Genomic DNA, 6,885 nt, shown 5'->3' with positions numbered 1-6,885 from the left:
GTTCAGAAAAGATACTAATTAAAAAAATTTTTGGGCCAGTGCCGCGGCTCACTAGGCTAATCCTCCACCTGTGGCGCCGGCACACAGGGTTCTAGTCCCGGTTGGGGTGCTGGATTCTGTCCCAGTTGCTCCTCTTCCAGGCCAGCTCCCTGCTGTGGCCCGGGAGGGCAGTGGAGGATGGCCCAAGTGCTTGGGCGCTTGCACCCGCATGGGAGACCAGGAGGAAGCACCTGGCTCCTGGCTTCGGGTTGGTGCAGCGTGCCGGCCGTAGCAGCCATTTAGGGGGTGAACCAAGGGAAGGAAGACCTTTCTTTCTGTCTCTCTCTCTCACTGTCTAATTCTGCCTGTTAAAAAAATTATTTTTGAGCCGGCGCCGTGGCTCACTAGGCTAATCCTCCGCCTTGCGGCGCCGGCACACCGGGTTCTAGTCCCAGTCGGGGCACTGGATTCTGTCCCGGTTGCCCCTCTTCCAGGCCAGCTCTCTGCTGTGTCCAGGGGGTGCAGTGGAGAATGGCCCAAGTGCTTGGGCCCTGCACCCCCATGGGAGACCAGGATAAGTACCTGGCTCCTGCCATCAGATCAGCGCAGTGCGCCGGCCACAGCGTGCCGGCCGTGGCAGCCATTGGAGGGTGAACCAACGGCAGAGGAAGACCTTTCTCTCTGTCTCTCTCTCACTGTCCACTCTGCCTGTCAAAAAAAAAAAATTAAAAAAAAATTATTTTTTTAGGAAAGGCAGCTTTATCCTGTGAAAACAGTGACACCTGCCTAAATCTTATTTTGCAATCTGTTTAAAGATCAAGAAGGTAGTTGTATTTATTGGTGCCTTCAAAGTCTGCCCCTGTTCCCATGCCAGGGTGGGATGGGAATGGCTGAGTTGCAAGCACCTGGGGAAATAGAGAAGGTCTGGTGAGTGCGATGGAGAAAGGCTACTGGGGTCTGAGCTGGAAGAGACAAGACATCGTGGAACAAGGGTCCAGATTTTGTGAGGGAGATCCCAGGTGTGGCCTACGCCAGTGGGGGAGGGAAGACAGACGACCGGGAGGTTATAGACAGGGAGGGTGAAAATCAGGTTCCTCACCTGGAGAATCGTTGGCCTGTGAGCTTTGCAGTTTGGTTCTCCTGACTCCTTCTCCTCTTGGAAGTGGTCAGCTCCCCATCTCTGCAAAGAAATACCTGCAAGGAGCTGCCTGTGCAAGGAAAGACAGTTTCATTTTGGCTTATGGTTCTGGAGGTTCACAGTCCAAGATTGGGCAGGTGCCACTGGCTCAGCTTCTAGAGACAGAGCCCCAGCCCAGCACAGCCCAGCATGGGGGAGCAGGTGCTTGTCTGTGTCTCTCCTTATGAAGCACCATATTACATCCAGGGCCTGCACCCTCTACAACCTCATCCAATCTCATCACTTCCAAAGGCTCCACATCTGAAGATCAAAGCTGGGTTTGGTTTACAGCCTCTTAGTTCATTAACATACGATTTCAGGACCAAATTTTTTTTTTTTGGAAAGACAGACAGACACACACACACAAACAGAGAGAGAGAGAGAGAGAGAGAGAGAGAATCTTCTACCCACTGATTCACTCCCCAAATGGCTACAATGGCTGGGTCTGGGCCAAGCCAAAGCCAGGAGCCAGGAGCTTCCCCCAGGTCTCCCATGTGGGTGCAGGGGTCCAAGCACTTGGGCCATCTTCCACTGCTTTCCCAGGTCATCACAGAGCTGGATCTGAAGTTGAGCAGTCAGTACTCAAACTGGCTCCCATATAGGATGCTGGTATTGCAGGCGGCAACTTTTACCTGCTACACCACAACGCTGGCCCCGGGGAATGAGTCTTAAATCCATGGGCCTTTGGGAAACATAACACCCAAACCGTAGCATTTTTTGGCTGTTTTATCTGGTATTTAGATACTGCTATATTTTTATTTTTATTTGTTTATTTTATTTTTTTCAAAGATTTATTTATTTATTTGAAAGTCAGAGTTACACAGAGGGAGAAGAGGCAGAGAGAGAGAGAGAGAGAGAGAGAGAGAAGGTCTTTCATCAGTTGGTTCACTCCCCTGGATGACCTCAACGGCTGGAGCTGCATCGATCTGAAACCAGGAGCCAGGAGCTTCCTCCAGGTCTCCCACATGGGTGCAGAGGCCCAAGGACTTGGGCCATCTTGTCCTGCTTTCCCAGGGCATAGCAGAGAGCTGGATTGGAAGTGGAGCAGCCAGGACTTGAACCGGTGCCCATATGGGATGCTGGTGCTTCAGGCCAGGGTGTTAACCCGCTGTGCCACAGTGCTGGCCCCTATATTTTTAGTATAGCTGTCCTGTCCTGTCCCCTGCCTTTCCCCAGGCTCTGGCTGTTATCCTTATCTTGGGATATATGTTCCAAGACCCTTAGTGGATACCTTGAAACTGGGGATAGTGCCCAACCCTCTAATTTAATGCCTTTTCCCTCTTAACTAAGATTTTAGCACATACTGTGGCCATAACTTTTGCAGTGTGACAGAGAAGCTAGCATGAGTTTTGAAAGGCAGCATGACAGAGAGAGAGAGAGAGAGAGAGATTGATTTTCCATCTTCTGGTTGACTCTCCCATTTGCCACAACAGCCAGATCTGGCCATGCCAAACTTAGGAGCCAGGAACTCCACCCGGGCCTCCCACATGGGCGGTAGGGCCCATGGGCTTGGACCATGTTCCATGGCTTTCCCAGGCACATTAGCAGGAAGCTGGATGGGAAGAAGAGTAGCTGGGATGGTAACTGGCACTCCGATATGGGATGCCGGCATTGTAAGCTGCGGCTTAACCTTCCGTGCTACAATGCCTTTATTTATTTACTTAGCATTAATTACTTGCATTACTTTTTTTTCCCCCCTTCACAGTTTACCATAAGTTTTAGCAATCCCATACAAATTTTGTCTTTCCTCATTAGGTGGAGAGCTTCCATTTTTTCACTTAAGGCAGGCACTTCATGGTTTCTCTTTGGCATATCTGAATTGCCAGACATCACTTCCTGTGTGCTTTGGAGCCCATGCTTGAGTACAGCCAGGGTGACTTGAACACGGAGCCCAGAATCCCAGAACACTGATCTGATAACCTAGACAGCTGCTAAATGACTACTTGACAGACATGCAGACAGTGGGGATCGTTGGGCAAAGGAGATTCCTGTCTTGGGCAGGACAGGCAGAGTGGGACAGAATGAAATCTCATCACTCTGCTCAGAATGGCACAGAACTTAAACTTAGGAATTGTTTATTTCTGGAAACTTCTATGTTGTGTTGTTGAATCACAGTTGACTGCAGGCAGCTGGAGCCTTGGAGTGTGAAGCTGCGTGGCACAGAGGACGCCTGCACGTCTTACCGGGCTCTCCGTGCCCTGCGGTTGCAGAAGTGTCACATGAAAATTGCACAACCAGGCATCCTTCTGAGAAAGTCACTTTCCTTTTCAAGGACTTGACTTGGTCCATTTAGATTTATTATGGACCATCTTGGTATCTCATTTTTTTTAGCTCCCTCTTTTCCTAAATTGTTCTTTCTCAACATCTTGCATTTTTTAAAAAGTTTAATTTATTATTCTGTTCTGGTTTGGAAGTCATGGTTTCTCCATCTTTTCATCACTACCACAGCCGATGTTACATCTGGGCTTAGCACGTTCTCTTACACAATACAAAGACCCTAGAATGTGTAAACTCTGTTTACTTGCTTTCCACCGTGTACACTGTTGCAATGTATTTTATTTCTAGAATGCTCCAGGCCAATGTTCCGGCCCCTCTTGTTAGGTTTATAGATGATTTCCAGCTATGGTAGATTCCTCTTTCTGCATTGGAGTTTCCGAAGTTTTCAAAATATCTCCCAGAAGCGCTATTTCCCATTTTCTAGGGTGCTCAGAGACCTGGAGCCAGGTCTCCCATGTGGGTGACAGGGACTCAAGTATTTGAGCCATCTTCTGCTGCCTCGTGGGTGCGTTGGCAGGAAGCTGGAGTGGAAGTGGAGGAGCTGTAACCCGAACTGGAACTCTGGTATGGGGTGGGGGAACCCCAGGCATCAGCTTAACCCATTGTGCCACAACACTGGTCTCTTTTAATTTGGTTTTTGAAATCCAATTCATTCACCTTTTGTTTCTATAAGTTCGAGCTGACTTTTCAGATTGGCCTGTTCATTTTCATAGTGTGTGATCTTTCCTTATGGTTTTTATTACATTCATTCATTTAAAATAAACTTGTTTGTCATCACTTCCACATAGTTTACTATCCAGATTTTAGGTGTTCTAATTTTCCTGTTTATTACATTTTCTGAATTTCCATTCTATTACCTTCATTGCTTGTTAGGTTTATCTTATTTTTATTTTTTAGGATTTATTTATTTATGTGAAAGTCAAAGTTACACAGTGAGAGAAGGAGAGGCAGAGAGAGAGAGAGAGAGAGAGAGAGAGAGAGAGGTGACTTCCATCTGCTGGTTCACTCCACAACTGGCTGCAATTGCCGGAGCTGTGCCAATCCGAAGCCAGGAGCCAGGAGCTTCCTCCAGATCTCCCACGTGGGTGCAGGGGCCCAAGGACTTGGGCCGTCTTCCACTGCTTTCCCAGGTCATAGCAGAGAGCTGGATTGGAAGTGGGGCAGCCGGGGCTCGAACCGGTGCTGGCACTGCAGGCAGTGGTTTACCTGCTATGCCACAGCGCCGGCCCCTCTTGTTAGGTTTATAAATGATTTCCAGCTATGGTAGATTTCTTTTTCTGTATTGGGAGTTTCCGAAGTTTTCAAAATATCCCCCAGAAGCGCTATTTCCCATTTTCTAGGGTGCTCAGAGCGCCTTAAGAGCCATCTTCATGTCACCTGCGTGCCCAGTCCTATGACTGTCACACATTTAACCCTCACACCCCTGTGACTGCTTGATTGGCAGTTTGAACTCCAGGCCCTGGACAGGTGGCAAGCTTTCTCGCTGCTCAAAGGCAGGTGGGGGTGGGTGGGTGACATTTTTGGCTCTCTTTGGAGAAATTAGTTCTTCAAGGCTCCAACATGGAAGTGGGATATCCAATGGCAGCTCTCTCTGCTTTTATTTATTTATTTATTTGAAAGAGTTACACAGAGAGAGGAGAGGCAGAGAGAGAGAGAGAGAGAGAGAGAGAGAGAGAGAAGTCTTCCATCAGCTGGTTCACTCCCCAGATGGCCGCAGTGGCTGGAGCTGTGCCTATCTGAAGCCAGGAGCCAGGAGCTTCCTCTGGGTCTCCCACGTGGGTGCAGGGGCCCAAGGACTTGGACCATCTTCTGCGGCTTTCCCAGGCCACAGCAGAGAGCTGGATGGGAAGTGGAGCAGCCGGGACTCGAACCAGTACGCATATAGGATGCCAGCACTGTAGGCGGCTGCATAACCCGCTATGCCACAGCGCCGGCCCCTCCCCTGCTTTTACAGACGTCCTGTTTCCTGTCCTTACAGCAGCATTAAGGCCAGTCTTGGGCATCTGGAGCCTGTGATGGAATCTGAGGCAGTTGGTAGGCAGGACGGGGTCCATGCGCTTGGGACGTCACCAAATAATCAGCCGCCAGGGGGAGCTGCTCAGAGTTCTGTGGCAAGCAAAGGCGAGTTCCCTAAAGAAGTTGCTTCCCCGAGAAGCAGTCCGCATAGCCATGGGTAGGGGAGCGTCCAGCATGGAGGAGTAGGGCGCAGGGGGCCTCTCCTGCTCCAGCCACATCCATCTTCATGCACTGTGCGCAGGCTGGGTTCTGCTAGTTGTTCCTATTTGCGCTGGTCTGGCTCCTCTGTGTCCAAGGTTGTAGGCTAAGGTTTCCTGGAGCATCCCCTGAAATACTCAGCTTCCCACAGTCTGTGCCCCCGAGCCTGTGCCCTGCTCTTGCCCGAGGCCCACAGTCTGGGTCACAAAGCTGCCGTTGACTTGTCTCTGTCTTGGTCCTGATTTCCCTGTTTATTTGGCACAAAGGGATTTTCTAGGTTTTTTTTTTTTTCCTCCTAGTTTGTGTTTTGATTCTTTGTTGTTTTTGCTCCATTTGACTCATTACTCTGAAAATTCATAAGAGGGTGGTTCCTTCAAAACAAGGTATGTTTTTGAAAATCCTGTTGGCCTCAGAGATTTTTAAAAATTTATCCTCCAGCTGCAGTGCTGGCATCCCATATGGGCACTGGTTCAAGTCCTGGCTGCTCCACTTCCTATCCAGTTCTCTGCTATCACCTGGGAAAGCAGTAGAAGATGGCCCAAGTGCTTGGGTCCCTGCACCTGCATGGGAGACCCGGAAGAAGTTCCTGGTTCCTGGCTTCAGATCAGTGCAGCTCCAGTCGTTGCGGCCAACTGGGGAGTGACCCAGTGGATGGAAGACCTCTCTCTCTCTCTCTCTCTGCCTCTCCTTCTCTCTCTGTGTAACTCTGACTTTTAAATAAAATAAATAAATCTTTAAAAAATATGCTGTATTATCTCAGAAAAGTGATTGTAAGGCTAATACATAATGCATATATGACAACTTCTATTTTATCCAGGTGCCTTATGTCTGGGATTTCCATTAAATGCATATATTCTATTTTTTTAAAAAATGAAATTTTGGCTTCATGTTTAAAAAGTTTATTTATTTATTTTCATTGAATTGAAAGCAGAAAGAAAGATGGAGAGAGATCTTCCATTTGCTGGTTTACTCCCTAAATGCCTGCAATAACCAGGGCTGAGCCAGGCTAAATCCAGGAGCCTGAGCTCCATCTGAGTCTCCCATGTGGGTGGCAGGGACTCAAGGACTTGAACCGTCATTTGCTCCCTCCCAGGATGTATTAGCAGGAAGCTGGATCAGAAGTGGAGCAGCCGGGGCACAAACTGGTACTCTAACATGGAATATGGATGTCCCAAGCAGCCGCTTAACCCACTGTGCCGCAGTACGCACCCCACATTTATTCCAATTAAAATCCAATT

The sequence above is a fragment of the Oryctolagus cuniculus genome, chromosome 1 (assembly GCF_964237555.1).
Source record: "Oryctolagus cuniculus chromosome 1, mOryCun1.1, whole genome shotgun sequence".
In the NCBI taxonomy this organism is placed as follows: Eukaryota; Metazoa; Chordata; class Mammalia; order Lagomorpha; family Leporidae; genus Oryctolagus; species Oryctolagus cuniculus.
This window is presented reverse-complemented; position numbering follows the sequence as displayed.